The sequence below is a fragment of the Dromiciops gliroides genome, chromosome 4 (genome assembly GCF_019393635.1).
Source record: "Dromiciops gliroides isolate mDroGli1 chromosome 4, mDroGli1.pri, whole genome shotgun sequence".
Classification (NCBI taxonomy): domain Eukaryota; kingdom Metazoa; phylum Chordata; class Mammalia; order Microbiotheria; family Microbiotheriidae; genus Dromiciops; species Dromiciops gliroides.
The window spans coordinates 357,721,242-357,742,637 of NC_057864.1; the positions used below are offsets into that span (position 1 = coordinate 357,721,242).

General features: G+C 36.3%; 1 protein-coding gene across 2 annotated transcripts in view; it reads left to right on the forward strand.

Annotated features, from left to right (window-relative positions):
* Positions 1-21,396, forward strand: part of NKAIN2 (sodium/potassium transporting ATPase interacting 2) — a 1,311,503-nt gene that overhangs the window by 180,101 nt on the left and 1,110,006 nt on the right. The window lies entirely within an intron of this gene.

Genomic DNA, 21,396 nt, shown 5'->3' on the forward strand with positions numbered 1-21,396 from the left:
CCCTAAATTTTAGTGTACATTCTGCCACTTCATAGCTATAGTAACTTTGGAAAAATTGTGTTACCTATCTGAATCTTAGTTTCCTCATCTGTATTATGTAGTGATAATCATATTGCCTATCTTATAAAACTTTAATAGGTGGTGCTGTGACTAGAGTGCTAGGCCTGCAGTCAGGAAAACTCAGCTTCCTGGGTTCAAGTCTGGCCTCAGATACTTAATAGCTATGTGACTCTGGGCAAGTAAATTAACCCTGCTTGCCTCAGTTTCTTCATCTGTAAAATGAGTTGGAGAAGGAAATGACAAACCATTCCAGTATCTCTGCCAAGATAACCCCAAAAGGGATCACAAAGATTTGGACACAAATGAAAAACAACAAATCTCATAAAATCTTAATACTTGGTAAAATTTTAGCATTTTTTAAACTGTTGAATGCTTTATAAATGGGGACTATTATTATTATCAGAGGACTAGTATAAGAATAAACTATAGAGGGGGCAGCTAGGTGGTGCAGTGGATAAAGCACCAGCCCCAGATTCAGGAAGACCTGAGTTCAAATCCAGCCTCAGACACTTGACACTTACTATATGTGACCCTGGGCAAGTCACTTAATCCTCATTGCCCTACAGAAAAAAAAGAATGAACCAGAGAGCAATACTTTCATTCCTTCAAGGTTCACTGAAGTTACTAACTCCTACATGAAAACTCCTCTGTCTGGTTCAAGTGAAAATGATCCTTCCTTCCTCAAATTTTTCACAGCACTTTTTCCCTGGTTCTCAACTTACTTTGAACTTGTGTCTCCTTTTTACTTATCTCACTCTCCCCCCATTAGATACCTGTCTCCTCACCCCAGCCTTTCATAGATTGTGATATCTTTGAAGGCAAGTTTTATGCCACACCTGTCTTTGTATTTTCAACATGTAGCACAGTTCTTAGTGCTGCCTAATGGGCACTTAACATATTGCAAATGAACAAATTAAACTGAATGATATTTGGACATCCTAAAAGCCTAACTTACTGGGTTATTATGAGGCAAGTGCTTTTCAAACTGTAAAGCACTATATAAATGTTATTGTCCTCTTTTTGTTTTTGTTTGGTTTGGTTTTTTACCATATTGTCAATACCTTGGGCACCTGGGAAGAGAGGGAAGCATGGAACAGAACAAGGTCCTTCAAAACGCTCTTCATGTAGAGGAGAATAAAAGGGAAAGCCCTCGTGTTTTGGAGTAGCCCCTGAAAATTGCTCAGATTGGCTCAGATGCTGACTTTGTGCTACAGTGTGATTGCCTAATACAACCCCACAGCAAAGAGTGAGTGCCCAGAGTTAGAGCAATCTGCAATTGCTGTTGAAGCAGACTGACTTTGAAGTGACAGCTGTTATGCAATATAGCAGGTGTTCTAAACCCCAACCCAATGATGATGGCCTGTACTTATTCTCTGGCACTGCCCTACCTGCTATCAGGAAGAAGTGAATATGGCAAAGGAAAAGACTGAGGGGTACAGTGATTCTTTTATTCCATCCTCTCACAGAATGTTAGAACTGCAAAGGGGACCACAGTGATTAATATTCCAACTTGCTTTTAAAGAGGAGTAAACTGAGTCTCAGAGATGGTAAGCAACCTGTCAATGGACATATAACTAGTGGGTGGGACCACCCGATTCCCTGGCACACACTTCAAGAATAGGTCTCTTTTAACAGAGAATTAAAACTAAGGAGCTATATTGTATGGCATAGCTTGTTTAGTGGAAACTACATTTATAGAATATCCAAGGAACAATCTAAGTTAAGGACTGCTTAGGGACAGACATGCAACCTGAAACCAGAATGATTATCACAATCTGAATAAGAAAGTCAAAAGAATTCTCCCAATTGTAAAACATCAAAGGGAGATATCAATAGCACAAATAGAATCAGTAATTAATTATGCCCCAAATGCTTATATCACTTTGTGTGTTCTATTGTAGCTATTGGTAAAGGCCAACATTGTATGAATGAAATGGAATAGAATAAATACCATTCTATTACTTGGCTAAGGACAAAGGTTTTGATTATTTCCATTTGAGAGATAGAATGGCATATAGTGTAGACAGTGGTAGATTTCCAGTCAGAAGACTGAGGGTATACCTATATGACTTTAGACAGGTAAATTAATCTCTGTGGGCCTCACTTTCTTCATATGCAAAATGAGGGGGTTTTAGTAGACAGCCTCTAAACCTCTTTTCTAATTCCCCATCTAGGCTTTTACAAGTTTCATATATATATATATATATATATATATGTATGTATATATTTTGGTAAGGCAATTAGGTTTAAGTGATTTGCCCAGGGTCACACAGCTAGTAAGTGTTAAGTATCTGAGGCCAGATTTGAACTCAGGTACTCCTGCATCCAGGGCTGGTGCTTTATCCACTGCGCCACCTAGCTGCCCCCTTCCAGTATTTTTTGAGTACTAAGAAGGGTATAACACTATGATCATGCTATCATTAAATGGGAGAAACATATTGTCCCAAAATATGAAATATTTTAAAGAATGTCAACATTTATTTAGCATTTACTGTGTGTCAGACACTGTGTGAAACACTTAAATTATTACCTTATTTGATCCTCACAACAACTCTGAGAGGTAGGTGCTATTATTATCTCCATTTTTTTTTCAGATGAGGAAAACAGAAGTTAAATGACTTTCCAGGATCACATAGCTAGTATATATCAGAAGCTAGATTTGAACTTAGGTCTTCCAGACTATAGGCTACCATGCCATCTAGCTATCAGGTGATTAATAAGCATTTACATATCAATTCTTTCATTATTCAGAAAAAAATTTATTAAGTTGTTTTTAGGAGCATAGGACTGTGCTAGACATATATTCTTACATCTTCAATTTGCTGCTAATGTACTCTTTATAGAAATCCTGTAACTAGAAGGAACCACAAGAAGTTATCAGCTTCCAGTTCATGTGCAAGTGTATTTCTAAATTCTCCAAGACATAGAGTTCATGTTCTTTGCTGTTTTTGAGGAAACACAGACACAAGGATTACCTGACCTCTTTGAGGAACACATTGCAGAACATCTGATCTCCCTGATTGTCAAGAAAGCATTATTTCTGTCCAATTTAAATGTATTGTGATTTAATATAAGCCCATTTTCCCTTGGTAAATCTGCCAAAATAGAAAACAAATTAATAGGACAGCTTGTGAATGGAAGGGAGAATTACCTAATTAATAGCAACAGGATGCATAATAATTGAAATGGGAGCTTGGAGTGAGATGGGTAGGAGTCCATGATGACAGGACTAGTTTCCTAAGGATTGGTTCCAATGGTACATTATTGAATTTGTGTAATAATAGGTGATAGAGTATTTATTAACCACTAGAATTATCACTGGGAATACAAATAAAGCCAACAAGACAGCCCTATCCTCAAGGAACTTATAATCTAATGGGCAGAGACAGCACATAAAGGAGGAAGTGGACTAAAGGGAAGACAGGGTAAAGAAAGGAGGCAAGGCTATTGAAGGGGCAGTGGAGAAGTCCAGAGGGTTAAGCCAGAACTGAAGTGAGCATAGATAGAGCTCTTCATGAGCTACCAGTCTGGGTCAGAAACTCACAATGCTGAAAGCAGGCCTCAGGGTAGGAGTGGCAATACTGTTGTTGAAGAAGTAAAATAGTCAGTGACATGAATTGGAAATAATAACATTCCTCAAAAAAAAGCAGAATCTATGAGAGATACAATCATACTGGATGTGATTCTGAACAGTAAGGTTGGATTAGTTTAGTTGCTGAGTTTTTCCAGCCATGTCCAAGTCTTCACAACCCCATATGAGGTTTTCTTTGCAAAGATCCTGGAGTGCTTTGCCATTTCCTTCTAAAGCTCTTTTTTACAGATGAGCAAACTAAGGCAAACAGGACTAAATGATTTGCCCAGGGTCACACAGCTGAAAAGTATATGAGGGAAGATATGAACTCAGGTCCCCCAGACTCCAAGGTTTGTATTTTATCCATTGTGCCACCTAGCTTCCCAGAACTATTTATTGAAATGGAATTGGAGAGAACCTTGGAGAAAGTGACTATTGTATTTTAAAATTCATGATAGATGTGGAGGAGAATTTCAAGCAGTTCGTTAGAAAAATCTAAATGATTAGAAAACCAATGTAAAAAAATTCAGAAAAATATAAGTGGGTACCATGGCCTAAAATGAACATGAAAGTTGCCTAAGAAGGATTGGAACCTCAAAATAATGCCATTCTGACAATGAAAACATACATTCCAGTGAGGAAAAAAAGGGGAGTCTTGCTAATGATGTTACTGTGGATGAATAGTAAATGTTCTAAAATGACTTAGATTTTTAAAAAATGAAGGGAATTAGTGATCATAAGAACTAGCTTGGTATTAGGACAGCTATATGATGTAGTAGAATACTGTGTTTCATTGGAAAAAGCATTTGATAACTTTGCCTCAGTTTGCTAATGTGTAAAATGGGTACCATATCGGGGCGGCTAGGTGGTGCAGTGGATAGAGCCCTGGCCCGGGAGTCAGGAGTACCTGAGTTCAAATCCAGCCTCAGACACTTAACACTTACTAGCTGTGTGACCCTGGGCAAGTCATTTAACCCCAATTGCCTCATTAAAAAAAATGGGCACCATATTAATCCCTACCTCCCAGGTTTATTGTGAGGATCAGATGAAATACTCATTGTAAAGCTTTTGGTTTAGTGACTGGCACGTAGCTGCAACTATATAAATGTTAGCTATAATCATTAACTGCCAGACTAAACTTATTTTCTTACCTTTGAGAAAAAAAAACAAATTATTAGACTGACATATCATGGAAAAAATTATGCATAGGGAACACTAGGATTTTAGAAAACCATCTGATGAATTTCCTTTCCTATTCTTGTCAACATGATGAAGAGACATTGCTTAAACAATATTATAGATAAATAAATTCTGAAATGATTGAATGACCAGAGGCAAAGAGTAATGATTAATGGATTGATATCACCATGGAAGCAGATCTGTACTGTTCATGTTCTTATCAATGACTTAGTTGAAGGCAAAGATAGCATGTTTATCAAATCTGCAGATAGTTTAAAGCTTACAGAATGTAGTGATCATGTTGGATGACAGAATCAGGGACAAAAATTATTTCAATAGAATAAGATGATGGACTGTTCTAATATAAGTTGAAACTTAAAATTAATAAATTCAAAGTCTTACATCACATTCTAAAAAAATCAGCTGCACAAATAAAAAATGGATTTGACATCCCTAGACAAAGCTTAATGTAAAAATTATCTGGGACTTTTTGGAGACTGTAAGTTTAAAATAAGGATCACTTAACAAACCCCAAAGTATTCCAGTCTTAGGCTGTATTAATTAAGGTATGTGTCCTTAAATAGTCTTCCTTATCAGATCTTATCTACAGTATCGTGTTTAGCTGTGAGTACTACATTGTTTGAAGAACACTGACAGACCAGATCATCATTACTTAGAGTCACCATAGTTCACAATTATATGGCATTTATATTTAAGTTTTGTCAACTGCTTTTACATGCATCATCGGATTTACATATGTTATCTCATTTGATACATACCTTATCTTCCATGAACAGTATTCAAGGAAGACATTTACTTCCCAATCAGAAATTCTTGGTGCCTTTTAGCAAACAATTCATCCTAATCTTAAACTGAATCTGCCTTCTTGACAGACATGACTTTCCCATGCTCAGTTAACAGGGAAAAGGGGATATTTCATGAGGATCCACAAATAACTGAACTTTTGTGGAAATTTCTATCTTAATATAAATATTTAGAATATCTAAAAATATTTTTAGAAATTGAAAATATAAACAATGACCAGAAAGATTTAGACACAGTGATGCTTACAAAGACAATCTAATTAAAGTAAAATTAATACATTTTACATATGCCTTCTAGGCACATACAATAAGTATGCCACATGGGTGGTGAAAAGACAGACTGAAAGAAACAGAATTTGGCAAGGGATCAAAGAGCAAGGTGAGGGGCAACCCTTCACCTGGCCAATAAAGAAACAGTGACAGAAATAGAAACATATTAGAAGTGGTTCAGAATCATAAAACTTTAGCTTTGGAAGAGATATCAGTGGTCATTTAACTCAAACATCACTTTTTTAAATGGAAGAGCTGTATCTAGTCATTGAGATAAATTAAATTATCAAAAATTATGTATCTGAGTAGTCATGGAAAACATTCCCACATTAGCTAGCTTGTGAGAGAAAACAGTCAAAAAAATCCCAAAACTTCAGATTAAGGAATTGTCAAAGAGGAAAAAATTTTTTAAAAAATGTATTTCCATCTGTTTTCAGATACTATCAGTTCTTTCTCTGTAGATTTGCAATTTTCTTCAGGGTTATTTATTTTGAATTGCTTGAGTTCTTATGGGTGGGGGGTGGGAATGGAGGGAGGAAGAGAAGTTGGAACATAAAGTCTTAAAAAAATTGATGTTAAAATTTGCTTTTACATATATTTTGGAAAATAAAATTCTATTAAAAAAGTTATGTATCTTAGGACAGGTGGGTGGCACAGTGCATAAAACACTGGCACTGGATTCAGAAGGACCTGAGTTCAAATGAGACCTCAGACACTTGACACGCACTAGCTGTGTGACCCTGGGCAAGTCACTTAACCCTCATTGCCCTGCCCCCCCCAAGTTATATATCTTTTACAAAAGGAACCCCACAAATGTAAAGAATTTTTTTTTGCTTAAAGATCTGTTATGTCTACCTTTTCAAAGCTCACATGGTTATCTTAAATAATCTGCTTTGTCATTTATTTAAAGGAGAAAAATATATACTGAATAGCCATCTACATTATTTCTTGTGTGCTAGAAAACCCAGAAAAACTATTCTGTAATTTATAAAATACAAAATTTGATGAAAGTTTTATAAGGATGCAAACTATGCCTGTAGCATGATGAATAATATAGGTTATATCAAATAATTTATTGGACAATATGCTTATGTGATTTTTCCTATTTCTCCCTGCAATATGAAAACTGTACGTGATAACTACATGTATAACAGTATATCTGCAGATAAATCTCCATTTTATTTGATTCTCTTCAAAGTTTGCTTCCAACATGTATGCTTGTTATGACCAAACCTAAGGATTAAATGTTGTTTAAGGTACTCTCTGTGTTGTTTTTTTTTTTTTAAAAAAAGCATTGAACTAGTTCTTTTTTGGTGTGAAATGTAAAACTTGAAGTCCAAATATACTTGTGAAATGTAACCAGTCTCATTTATAAAAATTAATCAACATCAAAGTGTATTGAGCCAACCTATAATGGAGGCAGAAGTATCTTCTAGTCTCAACCTCAAAGTCATCTTGACTCTTCCCTCTTCCTCATTGCCCACATCTAGTGAGTTACCAGATCTTATCAGGTCTCCCTCAGAATCATCTTTTTGTAGATATCACCATAGTCCAGAACATCATCTCTCATTTAGACTAAAGACCTAATTGGTCTCCCTTTTTCCAGCATGTCCCTTCTTCAATCCTTCTCCAATACATCTTTATCAAACTAATCTCGATAAAACATAAGCTCTCCTCAAGAAAAAATTTCAGTGACCATCTTTTTTTCCTTTAGAATGGAATAGGGGGCAGCTAGGTAGCATAGTAAATAAAGCACCAGCCCTGAATTCAGGAGGACCTGAGTTCAAATCCACCCTCAGACACTCGACACTTATTAGCTGTGTGACCCTGGGCAAATCACTTAACCCTCATTGCCCTGCCAAAAAAAAAAAAAAAAGAATGGAATAAAAATACTAAGCCTGACATATAAAGGCATTAATAGTCCAGCTTCTCCCCACCTTTCCAGATATATAACATTCCCCTTAAATGACTTAATATTTTTGTTAAATTGGTCTATTTGATATTTCCCACATTTAACATTCTATCTGTTATCTCTGTGCCTTGCACAAGTTGCATACTTAGAATGTGCTAACTCCATACTTCTGTCTTTCAGAATCCTTTGCTTCCTTCAAGGCTCAACAGTTGCTAGCTCCTATAGGAACCTTTCTTGATCTTACTAGGTTTTCAAGGGCTCAGCTTTTGAGCTTCAAAGCTTAGCTCATACTCTACTTCCATTTTTGTTTTTGTGGGGCAATGAGGGTTAAGTGACTTGCCCTAGGTCACACAGCTAGTAAGTATCAAGTGTCTGAGGCCAGATTTGAATTCAGGTTCTCCTGAATCCAGGACTGGTGCTTTATCCACTGTGGCCCTAGCTGCCCCCATACTCTACTTTCAACATGAGGTATTTCCTTATCCTATTATCTGCTAGTTTCTCCCTCAAAAAGAAAAAATCCTTTGTATATATTTAATACATATTTTATTTATGCACATGTTTCATCCAAAAAAAGATGATAAAGTAAGCTTCTTGAATGCAGGGACCATTTAATTTTTGTCTCTGTAAACTCACAATTTGGTCAGATGCCTGATTCATTTGTAGGTAATTAATAAATATTTCTTGATTTTGTATTCCTGTTCTCTGCCTCCTCAAATCAACTTATGTTTAATTATCTGGTTAAATGTTGTAGATATTATATCCTGTCAATAGAATATGTTTCCTAAGGTCATAGATTATTTTTACTTTTTCTTTATATCCCTAGTGCCTAGATCACTAGTTTATACATCAATGCTTAATTTTATTGAAGTAATGTCAGGGGAAACAAATATTTGATCAACAGTCCTAATTTGCTTGAAAAGTAACTAGCATAAAAAAGTAATTATCATAGATAGGTATTATTTTATTTTATTTTTTTTTGGTGAGGCAATTGGGGTTAAGTGACTTGCCCAGGGTCACACAGCTAGTAAGTGTTAAGTGTCTGAGGCCGGATTTGAACTCAGGTACTCCTGATTCCAGGGCCGGTGCTCTATCCACTGCTCCACCTAGCTGCCCCTATTATTTTTCTTATTATTTATTTATTTTTTTATTTAGGTGAGGCGATGAGGGTTAAGTGACTTGCCCAGGTTCACACAGCTAGTAACTGTTAAGTGTCTGAGGCTGAATTTGAACCCAGCTCCTCCTGAATCCAGGGCAGGTGCTTTATCCACTGAGCCAGCTATTATTTGTTATATACTTATTATTTGCTTAAGACGATGGCTAGAGGGCATCTAGGTGGCACAGTGGATAAAGCACTGGCCTTAGATTCAAGAGGACTCGAATTCAAATCCAGCCTCAGACACTTGACACTTACTAGCTGTGTGATCATGGGCAAGTCACTTAATCCTCATTGCCCTGAAAAGAAAAAGACAATGGCTAGAATAATAACTGTTTGTTTGTTTTGGGGCAGGGCAATGAGGGTTAATTGATTTGCTCAGGGTCACATAGTTAGTAAGTGTCAACTGTCTAAGGCTGGACTTGAACTCAGGTCCTCCTGACTCCAGGGCCAGTGCTAATCCACTGCACCACCTACCTGCCCCGAAGATGAATTATAGCTGAAATTGTCTATACATTTTGTCTCCTTAATGAGAATGTGAGCTCCTTGAAATTTAGGGTTATCTTACTTTTCTCTTTCTATATCCAGTGCTTTGTACCTAGTAAATATTCAATATTTTTCTTTCATTCATTCATTCATTCGTTCATTCACTCATTCATTCACATTAACAGTTAATCTTAAAGGAGCATTGATTGCTTGTTATTCCAATAACTTGAATCAGTGTGTTCATAACTATAAGACAATACATTTCAGTATGTTTTTTTAAAACTCTGAACTTACCATTCTACACAGGATCTTCAGAAATGTTATCTCTAGCCTGTCCTTTTTCTCAGACCATATTTCAGAAAGTCATCAGAAAAGAAGGGGAAAATGTGATTTTCCTTTTTCTTTTGAAAAGTAAGAGTTTCCTATTAAGGCAGTGAATGAAATAAGCTTAATATTTGTTAAGCACTTGCTATGTGACTGGTCCTATACAAGTATTGCCTCATTTAATCCTTGCAACAAATCTGGTGCTATTTTTATCTCCATTTTGAAGGAACTGGGACAGAGGTGAAGTGACTTGCCTAGGGTTATAGAACTAGTATACATCTGAGACCAGATTTGAACTCAAGCAGATAGATGGTACAGTGGATAGAGTGGCAGGCTTAGAACCCAAAAGACTTATCTTCCTAAGTTTAAATCTGGCCTCAGACACTTACTACCTGTTTGCCTCAGTTTCCTCATTCATAAAAAGAACTGGAGAAGGAAAACAAGAAAACCCCAAATGTGAGTCATGAAGAGTAAAATATGACTGAAAAATAACTGAACAGAACTCTCTGACTCCAGGCTCAGTGTTTTAACGCCTGCACAATCTATCTGCTTCAGCTGAATAGCCTATTAAGGTCATTTTATTTAACACTTCTCTCTCTACATTTTTTGTTCTATTCACTGTTCCTCTGCCAACACTCTCCACCATTTACTTCAGCCTAGAGAATCTTCAGTGCTTAGGTTGTGTCATTAATTCTCTTATTCCCTAATATCTTTTCCTTCTTAAAATTTTGAATTGGGGCAGCTAGGTGGCGCAGTGGATAGAGCACCGGCCCTGGAGTCAGTAGTACCTGAGTTCAAATTTGTCCTCAGACACTTAACACTTACTAGCTGTGTGACCCTGGGTAAGTCACTTAACCCCAATTGCCTCACTAAAAAAACAAACAAAAATACCCCTCTGAATAACTTTGTACCTCACTTAGGTTTTATTTTGCCTAGTTATTTGAGGGAGAGACTAGGGAATAATAGTGTACTTCTTTCCTGTTGCCCTACCATTATATACTTCATGAGTGTGATGACTATATTTATCTTTTTAATATTTGTCTTTTTAAAATTTTCTGCAAGGTCTAATACATTGCTGTGCACAATAAGTGAATTTAGTTGAATACTTCCTTCCCCTCTTCCTCTTCTCCATTTTTTGCCCTTTTCTTCATTTTCCTTTTTCTTGTTTTTGACAAAAAGCTTTCCCCCTCTTATTAATGCAGCAAATAAGGATCTTTGATCATCTTTGTTTCCTAAACAAGCACTTCCAGTTTCCTAGTAGCAAGAAGATTTATACCTAATGGTCCTATAGAATCACAAACAAATTTTGTAGCAGTATGAGATATATTCAGTTCTTATTAATATCATAATAATTGTGTTAAATTGAATTATTTATGACATAATACTTAATTTTTTAAAAAAAATGACATGATAAAATTGAAAATGGATAACAAAACTATGAAGTACTGCTTCATTAACTTGTGGAAGTCCTTTCTAATTTCATGAAAAGTGGGTGGCAAATCAGAGACAGAAATTAATTTCTGATTAAAGCACATGTGTGGAACTAAACAAAATGATAATTAATGGAATCAGATAATTTCACAGTGGCTCAGCGGCCATGGATTCCAAAGTACTGCAAGGTAAGAAATCCCTTCTATATCATACCTAACATGTGGCCATTTAATCTTTGCTTATAGACTCCTAGTTGGGGAGGGTCCAAAGACACCTGTTTTCATTCCTGGAATGCTCTAATTATTATGATTCTTAATAGAACTACTAATATGTTAAGTCAATCAACAAGTATTTATCAAGTGCCTTCTAAGTACTGGATGCTGAGAATGTAAAGACAAAAATGACTATTCTTTGTCTGCAATAAGCTTATATGTTATTATTACTATGAATAAAGTAAATTCTAGTAAAATTCTATAATAAAAGTAAAACAAGTAATACACATTTCTATACAACTCTAAACCTTTTAGTGAAGGAATGGATATCGCTCTATACTAAATAATGTATTTAAACATGTGGCATGAGTAACGGCAACTGGTTGTGAATTCTCTTTTTGCTCAGTAGGTCCATGCATTCAATCTCTGTTATATTAATGAGATGCTGTTTGGAGATTTCATTCTCCAAGTTAGCTTCTTTGATTTTCATTGTGACACAAGGTTGGCTTTCGCCCTGAAGCTCAATATTATTTTTGCCATGTGTTAATTTCTTGCATGAATGGCTTATTTACCTTAATTTAGACTATGCTGCAGGTGGATGCTTTACTTATTTCCAGTATTTCCAGTGGTAAAAGCTGAAGGACAGTTCACAGTCTTGTATTTCTCTAGAATTTCACTTTTGTTTGTTTTTTTGTTTTGTGTTGTTTTGTTTTTTGCAGGCAATGGGGGTTAAGTGACTTGCCCAGGGTCACACAGCTAGTAAGTGTCAAGTGTCTGAGGCCGGATTTGAACTCAGGTACTCCTGAATCCAGGGCCGGTGCTTTAACCACTGCGCCATCTAGCCGCCCCCTAGAATTTCGCTTTTGAAAGAAGTTTTGGGGAGTGATTTTTCATTAAGGAAGAAGACCAAACTCTTAAATATTGTCCTATGAAGAATTAAAGGAATAGAGATCTCTCATTATTTTTGAGGCCTATAGAATCAAGGAATAAAGAAGTGGTTATTCCACTATAAGCTGTTCTAGTCAAATGGTATCAGTGTGTTGTGTTCAGTTATAAGTTATTCTTTTAACTAATATTTATCAATCACTGGAGCTACAAATATAAAGGTAGGAAAATTTCTGACTTTAGGAACTTGCCTTGTGCTGTGCAGAAAGAGGTTAGTGCAATAAGGAATAGAGTATCACTCATAATGATAGCTAGCATTGACAGAGCTTAAGGATTGCAAAGTTTTTTCCATGTCATCTCTTTTGATACTTTCAACTACTCTGAAAAATAGTTGTTATTATTACCCCCACTTTTACAGTTGCAGAAACTGAGGATGAAATAGGTTTAGTGACTTGTCCAGAGCTGTCTTGCTAATAAGTCATTGAGATAGAATTTGAATTCAGGTCTTCCTGACTCCAGGTCTAAGCACTCTATGCACATACCAGAGAACTTCCTTATTAAATGAAGGAAAAATATGTTCACTGAAGCTTTTCTTGAGTGGAGCAATAATATGATTATGCCTGTGCTTTATGGAGATTATTTTAATAGGAATATGTTGGAGGATTGGAGAAGAGACATATTGGAAAAAAGGAGACAAATTATAATGGAAGTAAATAGAATAAATTGCACATATAAAACAAATACACACTGATTTTTGGCTAGGACACTAACAACTAGGGAAATCAGGAAAGATATCTTGAAGGAGATGGATGGCACAAGCTGAACCTTGCAGTTATGGGTTTTGGGTATCACATTTTAGCATGAGCGCTGATAAATGGGAAACTGTCTAGCGAGCAACCAGGACATCAAAGGGCAAATTCTATTCATAGGAGAATCAGATAAATGAATTAGGTTGTTTAACCTGCAGAAGAGATTTAGGCAGGCATGGTAGTTGACAGCAGCATACCTTGTCAGGTGTCTCATAGAGGGAATACTTTTTCAGGTTTACCTTGAAGGAACTAGTCTCTGAGGTTTCTTCTGAGTCAAGTTTTGTGATATTCAGCTCAACTAGTTTCAAAGCATTTGATTTCCATTTCAGATTTCCTTGTAACCACAGCTGAACCCACCACTGCTAGCCTGTGTATTTATGTGATAATTGAGTCAAGTCCTTTTACTGAACCATTATTAGTTTTCAACTGCTATCCTACAAACTATTTTTGCCTCTTAAGTCCTATTATTTATTATGTTATTCTATCCCATGTGCATTGCAAAACTTATAGCCATAAAATTTACAGTGTGGTTTCCCTTAATTCAAATGCATTGACTTGTTTAGTTTCAATAATTACAGATTTCCATCAGGGATAACTAGCATGGGATACAGCTTGAAATGCTATGATAGTAGGCTAACAGCCACTAGATTTACAATTCAGCCTATGCTTGTGCTGTGAAACACACACACACACACACACACACACACACACACACACACACACACACACAACCCTCTATTCAAAATGCCTATTGGCCTCTTCTCTAGCACAATTGCTATCTTGCCTGTCTTTGAAATGTATAGAAGTGTATCTATAAAGTTTGCCTTCAATCTACGCAAAAGTGGGTTCCTTATTAAGTTTATATGAAATCACATTTTGACATTACAATTTTGAAGATGTATTCCCCATAATCATAACTTAACATTTTTGCAACCAGGGAAACTTCCAAAAATACCTTAGGAAAGTGATATGAAGTATGCCCTCAACTGGATTGCTGGAGGCAGGTGGCTGTGATGTTGTTTGTTACCGGGGGAGGAGAGAGGAGTGATCTCAGGTGACGGCTGAAGTTGCCACTTAAAAAGCACATCCAAGTCCTTAGTCTTTTAACTGCTTATTCTAATTATTTCACCTTGCTAACTTCTTGCTACATTCTGATCTTTCTAAGCTGATAATGGGTTATCAAGACACTCTATACTGGGCTCCCTCTAAATTCAGCATCCTGGGCAAAGCCCTAGTTGCCCTGCCTTGGATAGAGTTCTATTGTTCTCTTGTAAGTGATATTGGCCCTAACATGTAATAAAATCACATTTGAATGTCCCAACATTCCTTTCAAAGACTAATCGGATTCTGCCCTTAGGCAGTAGATGCCCATTTATTTCTTCTGTGGGGGCATCAGCATGAAAATTGGACAATCCATGTGCTTTCCCACAATCATTAAATGTGAACATATTTTAAATTACCACACTTGTTTATTCTCCTTTCAATGGAGGCTCTCATGAATATTTAGGTAGCTGTATTGGTGACTACATTGCTTCAGGTAATCAACAGAATTTGCCAGCTGGAAGAGCCATAGGGAGGTGGTTTGAGGGGCAGACTCCACTAGTTTCCTAGTAGCATAGTGTACTCATTTATCAAATGCTCAGTGTATAAATTCTGTCTTAAAAAAAAAAAAGAAAATCCCAATTCACAGGACTCTATCAGTTCTCATTAGAATTTAAGTACACATTAGTCAAGTACCCATTAAGTGACTGCTTAGATAAATATTTGCAGGTTTTAATTGATCCCAAAGGGACTCTTTGAAGTTCACACTACAATCCTAAGGGACTTTTGCAGCATTTTTTGACTGTAGCTGTCAGCGTTACAGGCAACCCCTCATCAAAAAAGAGGTGAGGAGAGAGGCCTTCTTGGTCATCACATGCCCTCCCTGGTAAATTAGTAACCTCAACAGGACCTTGGAGTGAACCCAATTGTTATTTTGACTATTCCCCAGTGCCCTCCTGGTTAGCTCCCTGGGAAACTTAGATCTTGCCAGAATAGTAGGATTTTCTTCCTCTGGATGCCCCACCAGGTCATTTTCCTTGAACTCATTATCCTGTTTAGCGGACCAGCCTACTTCACATATTCTTCATTTTTCCCTCCCGGTGTAAGCCCCATCTGGCAGTTCTCACAAGACAGGCCAGGACATCAGTCTGTCCTACCCCCTAAGCACCCCTTCTCCTCTGGCAATATCCATTCATTCCTCTAGCTGCCATTTATTAGGCACACATTGCCTGCAAAACAATTGGAGGTATTAAAATGTATCAAAGTGAAACTTAGCAAAGTTCATTTGATCCAAGTGAGGTTGAACAGTATTTCATAAGTGTCCATGCCAGATCTATGTCTATGCCAAAAAGTTTCAAAAAATAAACCATTTAATAGTTTAGTTTCACCCATTCATTTTAGGCCCTGAGTCATGGTATTTTTTACAAATTATATATTTTCTTTGTGGTAATATCAAATTTGTCAAAAGCTCAATTCGTTGTATTTCTAAATATAATGGATAATTAGTAACATATATTTTGTTTGTTTTTTGCTTTTGTGCTGCAATGAGGGTTAAGTGACTTGCCCAGGGTCACACAGCTAGTAAGTATCAAGTGTCTGAGGCTGGATTTGAACTCAGGTCCTCCTGAATCCAGGGCCAGCACTTTACCCACTGCACCACCTAGTTGCCCCATAACATATATTTTTAAATCTACAATCACCAAAGTAAGTTAATATGAATTTAAAAAAAGAAGAGCTGGAATGCTGAAACTGCTCATTTTTAACTGAGATTATAACTTCATATTTTATAATTTTAATTTTTTTGGGTATAAAAAATTTATTTTGTTTTCAATTCATGGAACAAAGCAGGCTAAGATGTATTCCCCAAAGCCAGAACTAGACATTTTTGTCCCCAAGGCAAATACAAAAAAAAAAAAAATACCCGGGTTAAGTTGCATAAAGTTGCATGCCCTCTGTCTGGTGGGGTATGTGTTCAGATATCTTGTGTGTTTGTTAGCTGTGATCATTGTTCCATGTAAATTGTACATCTCAGCTTCTATAATGAATCTGCCCACAGATTTTAATCATTCCTGCACAGTATAAAGCAGTAACATAATTCTAGAGGAAAATGATGTGTTAGTGAATTTTGTCTTTAGCCCTAGCTTTCTTTTCTCCATATACTCACTCCCCTTTATACCTCCTTTAAATTCCTGCTGTCTCCAGAGGTAAAAGTAAGCCAAAATGAGCATTACTACCAAGTTTTAGAAAGCTGCTTATTCATTCAACATAAGGTGAATTCTCTCAAGGAGAGAATCCTGGAGGACAAAGGGCAGAAACAATTCTAGCAACGGCAGTGTTGGTGTGTATAAATATGTGTCTACTTTTGGGTGCTTTCTTCTCTCAGATCTTTCTCATTCAGGGGGTGTCACCCTGGAAGTTTCAAGGGGATGGTTGATTTTGAATACTTTGTATTTGTGGTCCTGTGATCCCCTCTTTTGAATTGCAAAGGAAATAAATCTATAGGCAATATCAAAATAACTCAGGTTTGGGCACACTGGAAGGGAAGCTAACATCCAGGGGTGTGCCATAGGCAGCTTGAACTTGCACGGGTGAGCAAATTTTTGAAATTTCAATGTTAGTATTTACAACTCAAACTCAGAAATCAGGAAAATGCTATAAAGCAGGGCTTGATTTATTATATTTTTGATTATCTAGACTAAACTGATGGTGAAAATATTAATAATGCAGATTAAAAACATCAAAGTGAATCCCGCATTTTTCCTCAGACAGTTTTTTTTAAAAATATTTACAAGCATACCCCTGCTGCTATCCCACCAATTTCCCCTCACCGCCTCAGGGCAACTTGGTGAATCTGTAGCCTCTGTCCAGCTCTAGTTGAAGAAACTAAGGAAACTTCAAATTAGAATTCTGGCACTGCTATTTAAGAAGTTTGTGCTGAGGCAAAATCTTTTTAACCCTTGTGGTCTTCTGTGTCATCAGCTATAAAATTAGGGCATAGATCTCTAAAATACCTTCTAGCTCCAAATCCAGTGATTTTTTTCTACCTGTTTTGTTTCTAATTCTGTGCTCTGACTCAAGAGTAGAGAAGAAGCCAGGAGGCAGGGGGAATCCTAGGGAACAGGGTAATTTTGTAACTATGGTGTTGCATTGAATAATAAAAAATAATAATAATATAGTTAATATCATGTTTGTAATGAATACAGAGAAGCCTGAAACAACGTATATTAACCATACAAAGTGAAATAAGCAGAGCCAAGAAAACAAAATACACAGTAATGACAACAATGGAAATGGGAAAAAAAAAACCCAACACATCAAAAACCACAAGTAAATTTTTGTTTTAATCATAAAGATCAAATGAGACTCAAATGAAGAAATATGAGAATGGGGGCAGCTAGGTGGCGCAGTGGATAAAGCACCGGCCCTGGATTCAGGAATACCTGAGTTCAAATCCGGCCTCAGACACTTTACACATGCTGGCTGTGTGACCCTGGGCAAGTCACAACCCCTATGGCCCCGCAAAAAAAAAAAAATATGAGAAGACACCCCCAGCCTACTTCTTTGTGAAGGGGAGAAGTCCATAGGTATTTACACATTGTACAAATTTCCAATTTTTTTTTTAACATATTGATCAGTTGTGCTGATTTTCTTTTCCTCTCCAAAAACATACTACCAGTAATATGGGATGGCTCTGTAGGAAGGGAAGTGGGATACCAAGTATAACTATGATGACAATAAACAGAAGGCATAAAAACATTTAAAATAGTGAAAATATCTAGTATATATACATATATATATGTGTGTGTATATATATATACACACATACATACATATGTATATATATTTAAAAATCCCTTTAAGGTTTACAAAGCTTTTTTTCTTTTTAACCAAATATTATCTCATTTGATCTTCACAAGAGTCCTGGGAGGTAGGTACTATGATTATTCACGTTTTATAGAATAGGAAAAGGAGACAGACAGATGTTAAGTGGTTTGTCATTTCCTTCTCCACGATGTCACCATTTTACAGATGAGGAATTGAGGCAAGTAGGAATTAAATAATTAAGCTCAGGGTCACACAGTGTCTGAGGCTAGACTTAAACTCAGATCTTCCTGACTCCAATTCTAGCACTCTTTCCTCTGTCTATACACATATATACAAATAAACAAACAAAAAAACCCAAACTACCTAACATTCATGGTTTTATAGCTAATCATCCAACTTGATCTTCTTTGTAGATTGCCATGGTTGTGTTTGTTGTTAAGTGTTAATAAAAAAAAAAAGAAAATTAAAAAAAAAACACACAGGCAACTGAGTATAATTTTGGAATTCCCATTACAGTGGTAAAAATATTCTGGCTACTGTCACTCTTTTCCCCTCTCTCTCAACCTATTTCCCTTCCAGTCAATAGTGACCTCTTATTTTTTTTTCTTCTCTGCCCTTACTTCTCTACTATCCACTTCAACAAAGACTAATCTGCAATTAATTATTTTATGCATGTTTCTGAACCCCAGTTGCTGGAGGCCTAGTTGTAAGACTAGCTGAGAGTTTTGCATTGTTTCTGGAAATTCCTGGCATAGTCCCAGGACCCAGGGCCTGTTTTCTCTGAAGACTACTTGAACTGTCAACTCCCAGCCATCAGATGGTAGTCAAAGATCATGGAGGTAGTGGATGGGTTGCTCAAGGACTTCTTAAGTAGGGACAATGTAAGGGTAGAGGAGGACAGAGAAGGAAGGAGACCATGTGGATGGAGAACACAAGAGACCTTAGCCTGATGAGAAGTCACATTCAGACCTCTTGCCCTAAAGGGCTATGTGTAAGATTAGGATTACATTGGGGTTTGTGTCTAGGGAAGAGGTAACATTGAGGTTATTAATTAAAATGGGAGATATAACAAAGAGAAGAGGAAAAAAATAACAACTAGATTTGCCTGTATAAGTGTGGCAAATTAGAGTAATTTTTAGAAATGTTTACTATTTTTTTTACTAATTACCATGGGGCACAGAAATCATTATGCATATCATTAATATGCATTGTGCATATTTGTTTCAAGATGTTGAGTACATATATTAATTTTTAACGATCACAATAAGAAACCTTTACAAAAGATGCATAATTTTCCTACATTGGCCAAACTTGTTCTCAAATTACATAGAAGCTCCATGGCATTTTAAGCAAATTTGTAAATTCCAGATTCATTGAACATAGCAGTAAGTTACTCTTTAACCCACTATAGCATATTCTTTAAAAGTAGAGCAGAGCCAACATTTAAATTTAAAACAAAACAGGATTTAAAAAAAAAAAGTATTTTCTGAACTCTCGCAATATTGGTGGGGGAAGTGGGCAGAGGGAAGAGGAAGAATTGAGATAAATCTCTTTCAAAAAACTAATTAGCAAAAACTAGGAATAATGGGTAACATATAAGAAAAAGAGATGACCCTAGATTTGATTTAAGGGAAAAAATATTCTAAGGATAGAACTAGCCCAATGTACAATGAACTCTAGTTCATTCCGCTTCCAAACCATGCCCACCCTATCCATCCTTACTAATGGTCTTTAAGCACAGGTTGAGTAAGGGGCTGCTAGGTGGTACAATGCATAGAGCACTAGACCTTGAGTCAGGAAGACCCGAGTTCAAACCCAGTCTCAGATACATTAGCTCATATGACCCTGGGGAAAGTCATTTAACTCTAATTTACTTCAGCTCCTCATCTGTAAAATGGAGACACACTAGAGAAGAAAATGGCAAACCACTCCAGTATCTTTGCCAAGAAAACCCCATAGACAAAGTACACGGATTCATGTAAAATTGGACAGAACTGAAGTGGGAATTCTTGTTTGGGCATGGGTTTAACTAAATGCCCTTTGAGGTCTCTTCCAATTCCAAGATTCTGTTATTATTTCTTGAAATGTTCCTTTTCCACAAACATTTGCTAGAAAATTTTAAATAAGGAGCAATATAAAGTACATGAATTTTTGGAGAAAATAACAGTGGAAAGCTGAACTTGCCTGAGATGGTATTATATCTCAAATTAATTAAATCTTTTTTTATCATGGTGTTACATTCTGTTTGACATAGTTTAGTTATCCATTCAATAGGTTAGTTGTCTGCTCCCCGCTTTATAAAATAGAGAGAACTGCAAGTGTAGCATGATCCTTTCCCCTAAACTCTTCATAGTCACAGAAATGAGGGGAAAAGCACTGTTGGAAACCATATAAATGGAGTGAAGAGGCTGTTTTATTATCACCTACATATTTTGTGGAATTATTTTTAAAAATATATTCAAGCACACATTCAAAGGGTCTCAGTATAGGATAAGTGAAAAAATGCTGGACAGGTTGTTTTCAAAGTTAGTGGATATTTTGGTATCTAAAAAGATTAAGAAGTTATAAAGGGACGCAAGATTGGGTAAGAGATGTTTTAAACTTTCGCTCATTTCTTAAATGTAAAACAAGCCCACACATTGCTAAAACCAGGTGAGCTCAACTATGAAATTTCTTCTCTCCTTCTTCCCCATTCAATCTGCTGCCTGCTCCATCTTGTAAATTTTGGGGGAGTAACTGCTCCAGGAAGAGGATTGCTCTCTCTGAGTTGTTGTCTTAAGTAGGAGGAAGAAGCAGTCAGATAGATACACTTCAGATCTGATTTGACATTTATTAGTGTGGCACTCAAGAGGGCCAGATACTCTGGCTGTTTCTTGGTCAGTGTTGAAAGAATAAAAATGAATTCAGCTGAAAGATCTCCAAATGCTTCTATAACTGAGTATTTATGTTATAAATCAATATTTTCCTGAACAGATGACTTTAGCTTAAAATTGCCTGCAGTTAGAGGCATAACACACCATCCAAAAATACGGGGAAATACTCAAAAAAAAAAAAAAAAAGATATTTCGCTTAACTTGCAGCAATGTCTTTTCCTTCCTCTCCCTAAAGTATACAGCAATTTCATGTGCCTTAATTTTAAAACAGATTTATAGTTGATTTACAGTGAACCCTAGATTGAACTGAACTATGAGCAAATTAATATAATGTATTGCAAGTGCTTTGAAAAATATAGAGGCTAAGGAATTATGATGGTCTAATAGCTTTTTTTTTTTTTTAAGTTACTCATCTTTTACTGTGTGTTCCCATTTGTTGCTTTCAAAACAACAGCTTTTTTGGGGGGAGGTTACCTTTATCATTTGAAAAAGCTGATCTAGGTCTCTCTATGTATACAGCTCCATTAAGGACTGGGTGAGT